Source organism: Balearica regulorum, chromosome 2 (assembly GCF_011004875.1).
Source record: "Balearica regulorum gibbericeps isolate bBalReg1 chromosome 2, bBalReg1.pri, whole genome shotgun sequence".
NCBI classification, from domain to species: Eukaryota; Metazoa; Chordata; class Aves; order Gruiformes; family Gruidae; genus Balearica; species Balearica regulorum.
The window spans coordinates 26,906,183-26,922,351 of NC_046185.1; the positions used below are offsets into that span (position 1 = coordinate 26,906,183).

Here is a 16,169-nt window from a genome sequence, read left to right on the forward strand (position 1 = left end):
AGTTGTCCGGGGTTGCTCTGCTACAGGTTATGCTGCAGAGGTTTTAGGAAGGTATGATTTTAGGGACCATGGTGCTAAATACTAAATGAGCAAAGAGAAAAAAGAAGGTACCTGTGCTGAATAGATTGCAATTGAAATGTAAGACATGACATGAACTAATGGACAGAAATGGTATATACAAGAGAAGCATGGCTGGAGTAGGCTCAGCACACCAGCGGCCTCCAGCTACAGTACATATTCTGCTATGCTTGTAGATTTGGATGGATTTGAGAGTAACATTGTTACATGGGGGAAAGCACAAGAGGGTTTTTAGAAAAAAAAGAAAAAAAAAGGAAAAAAAGAATAAAAGTACAGTGGAAGCCAGTATCCTAGGTTAGTCAGAGGCAAGAAGCAACACATTAAAAACAAGTGAAAAAAGACAGGACAGGAATAAAGGATTTCCAAATGAAGGCAAAGTGCATACAGAGCGACGTAGAGATGGGAGACATTGGAGAGGTGCAAAGTGGGGAGTGACACGGGCAAAGGGATGAGCTAAGGGGATTATTTCTTTCAGCAGCAGATATGAGCAGAGCAAGACTGTATCTGTCACCAGAAATGACATTGTTTGGAAGTGACAAGAGCATAAAGAGAGTTTTAGCTTTGTGGTTGCATGGGGAATACTGTACCTTTTAGAAGTTCTGGGGAAAGGTATTACCTTAGAGATTTAATGATAGCCTGAATATTAGCACCAATTAAGTAGCTGTTTTATTGGCAACATCCAGGCCTGTTGAGAGATGGGGCAAAACTTTTACTCATAGTGATGGCAAAATGAATGGAACAAAAATCATTAAGGACATTCTTTCACATCTTTGAGCTTAACCTGTTGGTTAGACATACATTAGGAGACATCAGGTTAAGCAGTAGACAAGTTGCTGCGTTTTGGGGAGTTTCTGTCCATTAATTTAATCTGTGTTGTGAACTTGGAATAAAGATGTTGAGCATCTTTTATCTACTGAACTCTAAAAGCTCAGGGACAGCTTCTAGGAGCTCTACAAAAGATAAATAAGAAAAGCAAGTCTATTTTCAGTAGGCCTAACTTAACTTCTATCCAAATTTTTTTTCACAAATCAGAAAGCTGAAAACCACTGCATAGAATGAGAACAAAAAGAGACAGATTCTTGTCAAACGGTCAGAGTAAGCTGAAGACCTTGTGAAGAGACAAAAAGTAGGAAGAAAACCAGGGAAAGGCAGTCATTGAAAACAACGACTGATACATTTTCTTCAAAATTTTGTGCAATAAACTAAAACCATATGAGTTTAAAAAACATTTTTGGATTTTTAAATTCATCTGTTCAGGGGGTATGGTACCAAATTGATGGGTGTGGCAAGATCAAGAGAAGGTACCAGTTATTCCTCTCTGATTGATACACATTTCAGTTATAGTTAAGTAGTTAGTACTTGTATCTCTCATGTATTTATACCTGTGAAACACAGGTTATAAATATCCTAGGACACCTGTACTCCACCCAGGCTGCTTCTTACCCTTCAAAACACACCAAGCCTGTCAGTAGCACTTTCTATCATCTGAATGGCAAATGTCCTCCTGACCATTAAACCAATACGCACACTTTCTCTGCAGAAGACACAAACATTTTCCCCGTAAAGTGAGGATTAAATACAAAGAAATTGAAGACAGTGAAACTAAAAATGGTGAAAATTTCTCAGTGGTTGTAGAGCCCCTTTTCATGAAGTTGTAATTACTTACAACTTCTTCTTTACAGAGTCTGTATCAAGGCTGCTGGGCATACACAGGTTTATTACTTAGAAGAATAACTTGGTGGTGAAATGAATATTGTCATTAGGTGAACTTAGTTAAAACTGAACTAAGACTAAACGTATTTTACTACAAGGACTCACAAGGGCAAACTCTGCAGCAGTGGTTCAGATAACACAAAATCATGTAACAGGATACACTGATTCTGATATTTCTTCACGTTTATTTATTTTGGTTGTGATTACCCAGTCAAAAATCACATGTAACCTCTATTTGAATGAGATTGCTGTTTTGCACATAATACCATATTCAAATATCCATGAGCTCAATCATTAATTGGGTTTAACTGAATCATATTAAAACAATCAAGGAATCAAAATAAAGTATTAAAATATATTTACATGTGTATGGTTCCTGGCTTACCATTAAGAGAATGAATGAAATAAAATATTGTTGAAAATTCTGAACACACAGAAGTTAGAAAAATTAGAGGTGGTGCCCACAGTGAGTATCGGAGGACAAGATCCCCTGTCCCACAGAGGACAAGATACCCTAGGAAGAAAACATAAGGTTGTGTCCAGTGAGCTGTCATGTCCAGAGCAGTTAAATACTCTTAGTGTGAGATTTCTTGGCAGAAAATGTACAAAACCCCCCTTTGTCTCATCACTCGAAATCAGCTGTATTTCTAAGAAAGCTGTTTCATTTCAGCCATCCATTAAGCTTGCTACAGAAATGACTGGAGAAAACTCTGCGGTTTGGTACAAATGCCAGACAGAAACTCTCGATTAATCAATTTTTCTGTAGGCTCATTCTCCACTCTGTATGCATGTCATCTAGAAAGATGGGAAAGTTCAGCTGGGTACGGCTTTCACTTCCTAAGCTGCAGAGGTAAACAAATGCAAATATTTCTTTTTTGTGTATCTTTCCTTACAGGGGAGTGTTACACTTGATTATCAACTGCCACTTTGCAGGAAGCAAAGTGTGCACTTGCAATACTAATCAGTAAGCTGTTCCAAAAGTCAATGGCTTCCTTCTTGCACCGAAGTGAATGAATTAGTTGTTGCAAAGGACCTAGCATCATCTCAAGGTGGTGAAAAATTACCTGACAAGGTTAATAACTTCCCATGTGTTTTTAGGACCATAAAAGTAAGTTCCCACTGAAGAGGGCTTGTGATGATGATGATGTGAAGGTGGCTAATTGCTTTTCACTCTACATGTCTGGAGCAACACTTCTGATACAGGTAGGCAGAAGAGTGGTACAAACCGAGCAGAGGGTGTGAAGGGGGGATGCCGAAATACTCCATGACTGAACTTTAAGCCACCCCCAAAGCATCTCCCCTGGTAAACCCAGCGAGACACCCGAGAGGGGCAGGCAGCCGGGAGCAAGGCCTCCCGGAGACCGGACAGCGCTGCAGGGCCGAGGCAGGAGGCGAGGGCCCGGCAGCCGGGGCGGGGGGGGGGGAACCTTCCTCGACGCACCTGCGGGCGCAGCTGCTGGGCGCAGCGGGAGGCCGGGCAGCGCTCCCACCGCCGCAGGTGCCGCGGGGCCGAGGCACTCCCCACCCCGGCGGGCTCCGCGCCCCGTCCCGGCACAGGCCGCTGCCCGGCGGGGCGGGCGGGAGCAGGAGGCGGGGCGGCGGGGGCGCTCGGGCAGGAGGCGGTGGCAGCAGCCCCGCCAGCACAGGAAGTCGCCCCACCGAGAGAGGAGGGAGGAGGCGGAGCTCTGCCGCTCGGCCCGAGGTACCGCGCCGCTTCCCGGGGTGGGCGAGGGGCCGCGGGCGCCAGGGCCGGCCGGCACCGCGGGCCTGCGGTTGTCATGGCAACCACCCCCCTCGGCGCGGCGGGGGCGCGCTGCCCCGCCGCTCTTGCGGCGCCGCCATTGGCCTGCGGGCAGGGAGCGTCCGCACTGGTGGCGCGCTCGGCCAGCCCGCTGTCCGCCGTGGGTCTCCGCTGCCATTGGCCGGGAGGAAGCGCTCGCCTCCGCGATTGGCCGTAGCGCGCTGCCAATCGGGGCGGCGCCGCGGGCGCCCGGGTGCCGCCCTCGGAACGTGGCCTGAGAGGCCGGGAGGGGTCAGCGGCCGCGGCCGCTGCGGCCATTTTGGGTGTGGGAGGGCAAAGCCGCCTCCCTTTCCCCCCCCCCCCCTTCCCACCCCTCCGGCGGCGTGCGCTGTGCTCGGCAGGTGGGAGCGGACGGCTGCCCTCAGGGCCGCGGCTGGCGGTGCCACCTCACGCCGCATCGAGTTCCTCCGCTGCCTGGCCTGTTTCCCCCGTGCCCGCAAGTGGTGCCAGGCTGGGCCCCTCACTGGGCTGTGACTGGTCGATTTTTGGGGAAATAAGCCCCTTACCAGCGGGTCTCCTCGGCGAGGTCTGTGCTCGAGGCCTGGCCCGGGGGCTGTCAGGCTGGCTGTGCTGACAGGAGCCTGCGACGCCTTTGTGTGAGGATGCCCCGCGACTTTCCCTCGTGAGCTCAACTCACGTGCTGCCCGCCGGCTTGGTGTGGATGGGTTTGTGTGAGTGAAACCCCATCTGTGTGGGGGTTCCGGGGGGCTGGGAGCTGGGCAAGCAGCTGCTCTGTGTATGTGCACGTAGGCTGGCCCCCCACGCACACTGAGACCAGGACGTGTTGGAGCCGCTGCAGATGCGGTGTGTAACAGGGCTGTATGTGGCCGGTGGGCTGTGCGTACGCAGTAAATCTGATACAACCCGGGCTTGTTGAGCTGGCTGTGTTTACCTTGCAGGCGTGATGTGTTCTGGATACATTGGACTCCTTTGTGTTTTCTGCAAAGTGCGCTGGTCAGGTTTACATTCAGAAAATCCTGGACAGAAATATGTGAGCTGCAACATTTATAAATGTGAAGTGTTGGCAGGGATTTCTGCCAGTGTATTCGTGTGGCTCTCAAACTGCTCTGCCTTACGTCGGCCTACATAGCTATGAGGACAGAGCATGGCACCAGAAAGCCCCTTTTTAAAAGAGCTTATGGTATAACTGGGCTGTATGTACAGCACATACATTCACGTACAGTAATTCAATTACGTGTCATACAGGGCTCAAGTTCTTTGCTGTTGGGGACCAGGCTCATTCCTGAAGAGGTAATCAGCGTGGAAGGTTACCTGTTACTAAAGACATGTTGACTTTCTTCCAGCCTTTGCTACTGATGTGTGACCTCCATAGTAGAAAACTCTAGAAAGTGATGTTTAAGGGATACATGAAAATCTACAAGTATGGGGAAAATTGAACCATTTCTTAAGTAGTGCTATTTGGCATGTCTTCCTTGGCTGAATTGCTTCACCTCTTGGTACAATGCAGGCGGGACAAACTTTGTTGTTCAGCAGATAGCTTGTCTGCTCACTAAGGAGAAAAAGTGGCAGATGCTTTTGTTGGCATGATTATCTTTGATCACAAATTAGTACATTTTACCCCTCTAGGACTTGTTCTCTGTCTTCATGGAAGCCATGAAGATGTAAACCTACTTCAGGTCAGTACTGTAAGTGTGAGTATAGAGAAAACAAAGTAACTGTTGACTTTGAAATGAATTAATCACACCAATACAAACAGTTGACACTTTTTGTTTTTTTAGGAAAGGGCAATTGGTCACTTTTTTCTGTTATTCTTGCTTCAGTATGTAGATCCTTTTTGTAATTTATTTTGTAATTTATAATTTTATAATTTATGTATAGTCTTCTAGCTGAACCTGTTTGAGCAGAGGTAGATGAGCCTAAGTAAATGACCTCCAGGGTTCCCTTCCAACATCAACAATCCTGTAATTCTGTGAATTTGATTTATTAATTTAACCAATTAGAGATTACAATATTCTACAATTGACTTCTTAGTCTGTCTAAAATAGTATTTTGTATCTACAAAAGCAACATAGAAAATACTCAGTTGTTTCAATAGATGTGAGAGCTCTTCAAATATCTGGGTTTTGAAAGATTACTTCAAATCAAATGACTAAAACAGAGATTTCTGTTAGCTTTGGTAAAACTCCTCTTATAATTAACTTTAAATCTTATATTGATATACGTATGAACACATATCTGTGTTTCTATTAAGTTCCATCAAAACAGGACTGTTCCTTCCATTTGAGATGCAAGCAGCTGAGTTCCTGAATTCAAATACTACATCACATAGAACGAACAGGATTTTTCCATACATCTTTCCTTAAAAACGGACTTTAACAAAAGGTAATATGCAGCAATATACATACTTTTCTTCGTAAAGTCAAGAATAAAGGCAGTGCTTTTATTACTGTTTTTTTAATTATTTATTTTCATAAACTTGAACTATACGGAATAAGTTTATAGGCATTGGAAGCTTCCACATGTACTTCTGCCAGTTCCTTAACTTGATAGCTCTTGCTGTTACACTCTGCAGTCCCTTCAGAAAAAGAAGCGAATCTGTGTGCCAGTTTTAGAGCAGGTATGGGAAAATCCTCTAACTCACTATTCGTCACAAATACAGAATGAAGACTAGTCACGTAAGCTAATATAGTAACCTCTGATACTGCCCAGCGATATCTAGGATTTACTTCATTTAAATAATTCAGCCAAATCCTGCAGCCCAGTCTTAAAGTATGTTTTAAGCTCAGTGTACTTTGTGGCAGTAGCTCAAGGAAGCATCCAGTTTTAGTAGACTCTAAATAGAAAACAAGATGAGGGGGTTTTTTTGCAGTGCAATGAAGACATTTTCCTTGGGTTTTTCTGTGAAAATTTGTTTCTTGATGCCATGAATTAGTTTTTGTTTCTTAGATGGTTTCAAAAGAAACCAAATTCCTTCAAGATTAGTTATAGTTAGCTGCAGTTGGAATTTTAGAGTTTCTGTGAGATTTTTCTCATAACTAAGAAGTTCTTGGTTTTGTTTTCCTTTGAGATATTTCCATATTGATCTAAATTTTTCATTAGGCAAGTAAGCTGTGAGTTATAGCTGAGGTAGGTTACTTTGGAAAGTCTTTATATGTTGCTAAAGCAGGCTAATGTTCCAAAACAGGGTTACATGTTAAAAAAACCTAACCCAGTTTAATACCGTCTTGGGAGGGTTGAGTAACTCTAGTAAGTACTTATTCTTCATAAGGAAATTGTTATGTTTACGTGTTGAGATACTTAAAGAGAATGAAACATAGATGGTTGTAGAGTGTAGACAAAGAAGCTAATTATTTTCATTTACAGTAGAAGTGTCCCTCAATTTTCTGACCCTCTTGTGATGCTACTGTTGTGATACAGTTACTCCTGGGGAAACAGGACTGTGAAAGTATATGTTTTCTGACACAAATTCTGCTTTAAATTTTTCTGCTCTTGTAGATTTTTTTCATTTGTTTGCAGCTTTACTTTTTATCAAGGAAAAATGTGAAGAGATTTACAGAATACATACACACTGATCATTTTTTAAAATAAAAAATGAAGTGCTTTTCAGTGAATGGCTATCCTCATTTCAAATGAAGTCTGCAATGATTAAATATTAAAATGATCGATGGTTTAAATTAATATAAAAACTTTTCAGGAGATTATTACAAAGATTAACATTTTTAATGTTTTAATACTTCCATAGTTTATCAATCACAAGCACAGTGAAACTGTTTTTAGTTACCAAGCTGATGATCTCATATATCACTGCAGTATTATGCACAACATAAACATCATGGTGTCGTTGGTAGAGGAGATGAAGAAACATCTCCTTTGTTACAGCTCTTTATTAATCAGTTTTAGTCTTGAAGTGGTTTTTGACACACAGAAGAAGCAGATTAGACTTACCCCCCTTACCCCCTGCCCCCCCCCCCCCCCCCCCCCCCCCCCGGAAAGAAGACAGAAAGATAGTTCCAGAAAACCTTTTTTTTTTTTTTTTTCTTTTTTTGTTCCATTTAAACAGGAACTCTGTTTCATGTAGTGACGAACATAGATGGTCACTGGTACTGTTACAGAAGAAGAAAAAGCACTTGCATGTGTTTTTCACAGTAGGGCTTGCATTAATACAGCTTCAATATCCCAAAATTATCTGCAACAGCCTATGCTTCCTGATACATTTTTATTCTTTAGAATGATGGTTGAAGGTCATGGGAAAATGTCAAGGCACCCCAGGTGCTTTTGTATCACTAGCTGCACATAGATACCCCTGTAATTCAGTGGGTTGAGTAAACACTTACTCCAGGCATTCTTGACATGGACAGTGCTAATCCCTTTGTTTCCCATTTCTTCTGCATTTTCTTAGAAGCAAGGCTAAAATATGACATTAGGGATTTTTAAGTTTCATTTTGCTTCTCTAACCACATACTGCAATGATACAACAGAGCTTTATACAATACAGTTTATGGTGTCACAGGACTTTTTGCAGTGTTAAATATGATAATTCATACATCAACAAAATATTCTCTGTTCATGTGTTGTGATTGTTCTTGGCATCATCCGTCATCCAGTATGTTTTACTATCAAAACCAAGGCAGATTTGGAAAGACACAGCGTAATGAATTAGCCAATGTAAACCCAATAGGATGGGAGGATGCAGCAAAGAAGGATGGGAGATAGCCAGGAGAGGAAGGGTGAAATATAAATCCAGGAATAGCTGTTGAGCTGGTGAAGTGAATAAATGGGGAAAGACTCTTCTGACAGCAGAAACTTAGGGTGGAGAAGTCATTTATACCAGAAAGGGCAAGTATGAGAGAAGGAAAGAGCAAAGGTTAGCGGTAGGTTAATGTTGAGAATGGTATTGGGAAATTAAAATCCAGAGGGCAAACTGAAGCACGCTGTTTTGTACACAGGTTTTTTGTTAGCTAGCAATGCTGTTATTTCTACTCGTAAGACAACAAAATAAAAGATGGGGTTACATTGCCTGTAGTTGGTTGCCTCTAGCCAGAAAGCCAAATTTATCCTTGTGTATTTCCATTGAAATAAAATAAATAATGGAACAAAATAACCTTTTATGTTATGAACTGTGTTTTTTTTTTTTTATAGTGGGGAAACAGATTGGCTTGGAAATATAGTAGATTTCAAAGTTTCAATTGTTTTCTCTCTGCCTGTGCTGTGTGGTGTAAATGAAGAAAAGGTTAAGTTTACCCATGATAATTCCCTCTCACATTTACATTGTCAATCAGCCTTTGTAGCTTTTTGTGCTTTTATCTATTGTATTTTCATTGTAGTCTTTACATATGAAGTTCTCAATTCCACGAACTCTTATGCTCAAATTTAATCACAAATGGCTCTGACAGATGTGCTCTGGAAGCCTTAGATGCTGTGGTTTAAGATGCTGCCAGCTGGTCACCTTCTCCCCACCCCTCAGATAGAAGTCTGTACAGAAGAGCCAGCAATACTTGCATGTCAGTTTGCTTCCCTCACCTTATCTCACACTTTTTTTGAGTGGCTCGTGCTGATGCATAGGCTGGGAATGGGGTCCTGGGTCCAGAACGTACCCTCTCTTACTGCCCCTTCTTACACCTGGCAGAAAGGTGTCACCGAGGGTCAGCAACATCTTAAAGCCCCTCGGATACCTGAAGCTTGTTTATGAGACTCCCCTATAGTTTCAAGTTGAACATATTTTAAACTTTCTATTTTAAATTACCTACATTTTCAACTTGTTACTGTACTGAGTAAGTGTGGAGGACATTTTAGTAGTTGGCTTTACCATATCACCATCTCTACATAAACTCTCACCTCATGGCTTTGTCTAGTCTTAAGAGTGATCATGCCTAAAAGCTCATTAATAACCCATAGATCTTTCTTTTAGGTAGTATGTATGCCATAGAAATTGTCCAGTAGGCGGTTTTAGTGTTGGACTCGTGTGTGGAGCTCATTATGCTACCTCCAATTAAGATTACATCACTTCACTGCTAGACCAGCTTGGTATTACTTAAGTTCTTGCCAAAAGGAAACAGTTAACCTGAAGCAGTGTATTACTTGTTTTGGTTTTGTGTCTTGGCTGTCAAACTGAAAGTATGCTATTTGTATAGCTAACATTTAAATTTGATTAGGTCCTTGATTTACTGTTACTTAACTAAAATTAATTTAAAAATTAGGACTGTACAGTAACAATAAAATTGCTAAAGAGCTGGTGAGCTGCCAGCACTCAGAAGTAATGGCTGGAGGCCACTGTCAACAGATGAGAGCTTGGGGGCACTTTCCCCAGCAGTTGTGTCGGGTGTGATGCTTTTCGCTGTTTTAGTGAATTCTCTGTGTGTAAACATAAAAGCAATAGTGACAAACGATGTATGGTTCAGTGACTGCTGGATTGATGAAGAAGGGGTGAAGTTTAAAGCATGGCTGAGGTCATGGTAACATGAGCCTGTTAAAATGCAGTTTGTCTGCAAATGTGTCGAGGAAGAAGGAATGCTGGATGTGTGTGCGGAATGGAAGATTCTGTCTTGTAAAGCTGTGATTTGGGTTGTGCGGAAGCACCAGTAGCCAAAGGGGATTCAAATGCAGGGCAATGGCAAGAAGGGCTGGTGCTGCCTAGTAGAGACAGGGGGAGAGGTAGGAGGGCTGTTTAAATCCCTTTAATAAGACCAGTGTTGGAATGTTGCATCTAATTCCCATTTCTATGAAAAATATGTCCTGAAAAATTTCAAAGCATGATGAAAGTCCTGGGAGATGAAGACGTACTTCTGTTGAGGGTATTACCTTTGGTAGGTGGGCTTGAGAGTAGTTTCAAGCTTGCTGTGATGTTTCTGGCCACATGTCTCCTTACCTCACTCGTGGTGGACCTCAGCAAGTTCTGTTAGCTAGCTATCCCACCTGGCTGCCGCAGAGCCTCCTACACACATGGTGTTGAGTGTCCTGGGCAAAGCTTGCTGCATCTCTCTGAATTTGTCATTTCTTCCCAGTACAGAGGGTATGGAAAGCATTGTTTCTTTTTTGTTGTATATATGCATCATGGAAAGCTTTCTATAATGCATTTTTTCAACTTTAAACTTTGGTATGATTAAACTTAAGTATCATTTTAGTGGAACCACAAAGAGTTGCAGCAGATAATGATTTGGGGTTCGTTGTTTTTTTGGGGTTTTTTTGATTCTGCAATCATAAAATGGTCAGAGCAAGGATGGATGTTGCTTTCTTTGGATTTTTTTTGATGTATACTATTTAATTTATGAATTATTAATTTTGAATATTTCTGTAATTTGGAGTGAAAAGGTTAACAAAGCATTCTGAAATTGCTGTTTACCTTTTTATTCTGAAAGATAAGATAATTTGAAAGCCTGGGTGTACAAAGCAGCGTATCAACAGACTAAATGGGAAGAGGGTATTCTGGAAAAATGATTATTATAGAGACAAAACCTATTTTAAAAAGCTTCAAACTATTTTCATTTTAAGTACACCAGTGGGGTTAAATAATATAAGTAACTTCTGTTAAAGTAACAGATCATAATAATTTAAAACAAAAGGTCCCAGCGCACTTGCTAATATCCTTTATGGCTTCAGTAAAATACATCTGAAATGATTTACAAAGCAAAGCTTCTGGATGAATTCTTCCAGTTCTATATGGGAAGAGAGCCTGTTTATCTTCATGCATGTTTATATAGGCCCATGGAAATTATGATCTAAATGTGGGTACCATACTAAAACATAGCCATATATGCAGAGTAAAGAATTCAAAGCACTTGCATTCTGTCATTTATTGCACACAAGTAATGTATATTGTATAGGCTTGGTTCAATTCTGTATCCTGACCATAGAAGGACTCTATAGAATATGTACTGTACCTTGAGGAGACCTTCAAGGGAAGGAGAAAAAAAGGAAAAAGCTCAGGGGAATGGCTCTCTGACCAAACTTGTCTCTTGTTTCTGAGCCTTCAGACTTAAGCACTGTCAGTGCTGGAAATAGTGAAGAGCTGGAAAGATGTTTCCCCTGTACTATATTGGTATATATTTTTATTAACTCACCTCATTTAAAAAAAAAAAAAAAATCAGTATGGAAACAACTGGGACAAATGTGGAGCTGAGTGCATGGGACAGAGTATTTTGCAAGTTAAAAGGAGAAACAATTTATCTGAAGTCCTTTTCAGAGTTGACCCAGCTCTCCTTAAACTTCTGAAGCTTGGTTACAGGGTTGTACAGCTTTTGGTACAGCAGTGGCCAGACTGAGCAATTGTAGCAGAGACAGAACAGACCTGCGGTTTCTTGTGGTGTGGAATCTGTTTGTTCTTATGAAACCCGGCCTGAACTCATTTTACTGTATGCTCTGGCAGTTGGTTTTTTTGTTGTATGCATTCTACAAGGCTAGATTTCAGGCAGTATATCCCCCTCCTCCTAACAAAACTTTATGGCAGTGCTGAACCATACGTTCTGCTTTGACTAGCCAAGGGCATGTGCAAACCCCCAGTGCTCAGAGAGATGCACTCAGGAAATTAGAGCGAACGGAGTGGATTGTCATCTGCCATTTTGTCTCAGGCTAGGGTTTCTGAAGAGATGCTCGCAAGCCAAGAGCTACTCATTAAGTGATCTTTTTTTAGGAGTCTCATAACTATTCCATTCTTAACTGACGTTTGCACAAATGGTCATGTCCGGGACCTTCAGACGTTCACATGATTTTCTGCTATTTCAACTGATATTTTTCTGCTAGTTTCTGCACTCCGCATTTGTCTCCTCTGCCTTAAAATGAGGCAAGTAAACAGTTTACCACATTTTCTGATGGCTATCAGAGCTTATTTTTTTCATTTGGCGCATGTAAAGGTTTTAGCCTGATTTTGATCCATTCCTTTAATTCAATTTTCATTCAAGATTCAGATTTTTGATAGATATCAATGATCTTATATTCCCTTTTTGCCCAAGCAGAACATAAAGCTCCTCAAGAGATGGTATCATATACACTATTTATTCTTTATTTTAAAACTCATTGCCTTTAATGGGATCTCTAGGTAGGTTTCAGGAGAGCCAGATCTTGAGCAATTTAGATATAATCTGCAGAGAGCGTGCTTGGCCTATTGTTTTGAACTACTTTGGAAACTACTGAGCCGATGTTACTTAAGCCATATTAAACTCTTCACTCAATTATGGCCTAATCCTTCAAAACCAGTAGAGTAGGACTTGGTTTTGAAAATGCTGCTGCTAACATCTATGGGTCTGTTCACTAAGGCTGACTATTAGCTCATTATTAAGTGCTGTAGGGCTGAACTCTGCATTTGATATGTAAACACTAAGCTATCTACTGGTTTTCACCTTGGACAATTTTAAAGAAAAAAATGCAAAAAATGAGGTATTGCTTTAAACTTGAGGAAATACATGTCAGCTTTATCTTCTGATCTTTATGGGGAAGATTTAACAGGTTATTCTGTCTTTAATCAGTTATTGAAAAATAGAAGAGAACATAGATGTCAAAACGATGAAATTAAAACTTTTTACACTCAATATTTCTTTTGCCTGGTGACTAGAATAGTTTTTTGGTTGTTTTTGGTTTTTTTTTAAGCTGAGTTGCTTTCCTGAATGCCTAATATAGCATGTGAGACAACAAAAGTGGCATTAAACTATTTTTGTTCATTCATAGATCAGTCTGTTTAATACTGAGCTGGAGTAGTTTCAGAGAAAGGAAAAAAACCCCACATTCATTCTGAACGCTGGATGGAAAGATTACCTTTTATGTCCTTTTGAACACCAGGTTTAGTAATGGAACTAATAATTCAGTTTTGCAGAAGTGTTACAATTAGGTCTACGTGTACTGAAGTGTTATTTGCTGCTGTCATTTGTAGCCTGTTTTTAACTTCAGCATGCTTGCTCAAGGTAAGATGTGATGCAATCATTAGGCTATAAATGTAGTGACCAGTTTTAGCAATTATTGTTACTTGAAGCCCCATGTGATGAGACATTGTATTAAACTACAGTGAAATATATAACAGAAGGGCACATTTGTCTGCTTCCCGGCTTTGTGCCTGTGTGGCTTATTTCTGGCTGTTTTCGCTGCTTCTGGTTTTCAGTTCTGAGGTTGATTGTCAAACAGGAATGGACTATTTGATGAGAGCTGATTTTCTTCTCAAATGATAGACAAAAATTTGATGAAAATGGAGTCAGAATAGATGAGATATCAATGATAGAATTAATGGGGAAAAAATTAAGCTGAAACTTAGCCTAACATACTTTAAAAAGCATTTTTTAAAAAAAAAACAGGGTGAGAGGAAAGGAAAAATTACAGCAGTTTCAAATTATTTTGATATATTTCTTCAAAGAAACTATTTCAATTTTTAAATAATTCACTCAGGAATTTTGTATTTTTAATAGTCCAAGATAATGCAAGCAAAAAAAAAAAGGCACAATAGGAAAAAAATATCAATATGGAATTATTTATTGTTCGAAATTTTTTTGAGTGTGTGAATAACTTCAAAATTTGTAAGATTTATTCTCACTGAAGGTCATTATCCCATTTCACAATATTGAAAATGTGAAACTGACTTTCTCTCCTCTGGATGGTTGTGAACTGTAGTTTAAGATGGATATGCCAAAGGCAAGTATAACTACTCCATAAATATTTCTTCTCACTTAAGGAAGAAATAAGAATTTAATTTCCTTCAAAAATGAGCCTAAGCTTAAAATCTACAAATGAGGAATGAACAAGTGTATGTAATTAAAGCACCCAGGCTTGTAGCAAGCTATGACTTGTGGCAGTCCCAGGAAAGCAGTAGCATCTGGAAAAAAAAGGAATTTTTGTTACTTCCCAAAACTAAAGGCAAGGGAGAGTGGAGGTGTTATTTTCTGATTTGCAGAAGGAAAAGAAGTTGCTCTTCCCCTGCTGTAACACCTAGCAGGGCAAAATGAAGTTTCTGAGGTTTTGGAATAAGACCTCAATGAAACCACATGGTACTCTATTAAATGCAAGAATTGTAACTTCATAACATTAGAAGTGAAGTGCTTAAGCAGACTTAGCTGATTTTGAAATTTAAGGTCTATGACCTATAGCTTTATACCTGTTATTTAAATTATTTGCTACTTCATCAAAGGAAATGAGTGCTGAAGGGGTGTGTGGTGAGGATCAAAGAGGGACTAAAACTGCCTGGATTTAACTGAACCGCAAAATGTTTGCTGCTGCCGCTTCAATTACTGAGATGGAGCAAATAATTGTTTCTCGTCATTGGTCTTGACTCAATGAACTTTTAACTCACAAGGCAGAGAGCGCGTGCTTCATTCCTGTCTTGTGTACTGGTGGTGGTGGTGTCCTTCGTACTTACCCTCAGACCACAGAGGTGGCTGTACAGCATCTGTGGTTGCTCCCATGGAGGCTGTGCCCGTGCTTGGTGGATGTGCCTCTGGGCACCAGGGTGGTCTGGATACCTGTTCTCTTCCCACCTTTTTTACCTCTAATTTCTACCATAGTACCCCCTGCCCCCCCCAAAAAAAAAAAAGAAATTAAACAGATTCTGTTATTTTGAAGCATGTTACTCTGAAATACTGCATATCATAGAATGGTTTGGGTTGAAGAGACCTTCAAGATCATCTGGTTCCAAGCCCCCTGCCATGGGCAGGGACACCCTCCACTAGACCACGTTGCCCAAAGCACCATCCAACCTGGCCTTCAGCACTTCGGGGGGGGGCATCCACAACCTCTCTGGGCAACCTGTGCCAGTGCCTCACCACTCTAACAGTAAAGAATGTCTTCTTAATATCTAATCTAAATCTCCCCTCCTTCAGTTTAAAGCCATCCCCCCCTTGTCCTATCACTCCATGCCCTTGTAAACAGCCCCCTCACCATCTTTCCTGTAGGCCTCTTCACGTACTGGAAGGCTGCTCTAAGGTCTCCCTGGAGCCTTCTCTTCTCCAGGCTGAACAACCCCAACTCTCTCAGCTTGTCCTCATAGGAGAGGTGCTCCAGCCCTCTGATCATTTTTGTGGCCCTCCTCTGGAACTACTCCAACAGCTCCATGTTGCGGCCCCCAGAGCTGGGCACAGTACTCCAGGTGGGATCTCATAAGAGCAGAGGGGCAGGATCACCTCCCTCGACCTGCTGGTCACGCTTCTTTTGATGCAGCCCAGGACACGGTTGGCTTTCTGGGCTGCAAGCGCACGCTGCCGGCTCATGTTGAGTTTCTCATCCACCAACACCCCCAAGTCCTTCTCCTCAGGGCTGCTCTCAATCCATTCCCCACCCACTATTTGTGCTTGGTATTGCCCTGACCCATGTGCAGGACCTTGCACTATGGTGTCATGTATCATGTAGTTTTCCCTTTAGCAGAGATTACATTTTGAACTGTCTGGCGAGGCAGAATCAAACCACAAGTATGCTTTTTTCCTTCATGAACTTCTTTAAGGATGTTTTCTTGACACCAATGCCATCATATATTCCTAAAAATGAAAAAAAGTTCATCTTTGAACGTTTGGAATTTTAAATTTGTTCAGATGAAGATCTGTCTTCATATTAAAATGAATATATGTTTCACAGATGGTATAGCTCTACTCAGCTCTGAAGTGAGTAGGGAATTTGGTTCTGAAGTCAAATAACAAATCCTAATAATGAAAAG

General features: G+C 41.3%; 1 protein-coding gene across 4 annotated transcripts in view; it reads left to right on the top strand.

Moving 5' to 3' along the window:
• The first annotated feature begins 3,391 nt into the window (after window positions 1-3,391).
• TRIQK (triple QxxK/R motif containing) overlaps window positions 3,392-16,169 on the top strand; it is a 63,572-nt gene continuing 50,794 nt past the window's right edge. The window contains exons 1-2 of one of the 4 annotated variants that reach the window (XM_075743731.1): window positions 4,382-4,396; window positions 5,805-5,935. The gene's annotated coding sequence lies outside the window, so the exon portion shown is untranslated. Of the gene's footprint in view, window positions 3,494-3,887; window positions 4,119-4,241; window positions 4,264-4,381; window positions 4,397-5,804; window positions 5,936-16,169 lie in introns of those variants that run through there. The other 3 variants (XM_075743730.1, XM_075743732.1, XM_075743733.1) reach the window with 3 other exon arrangements.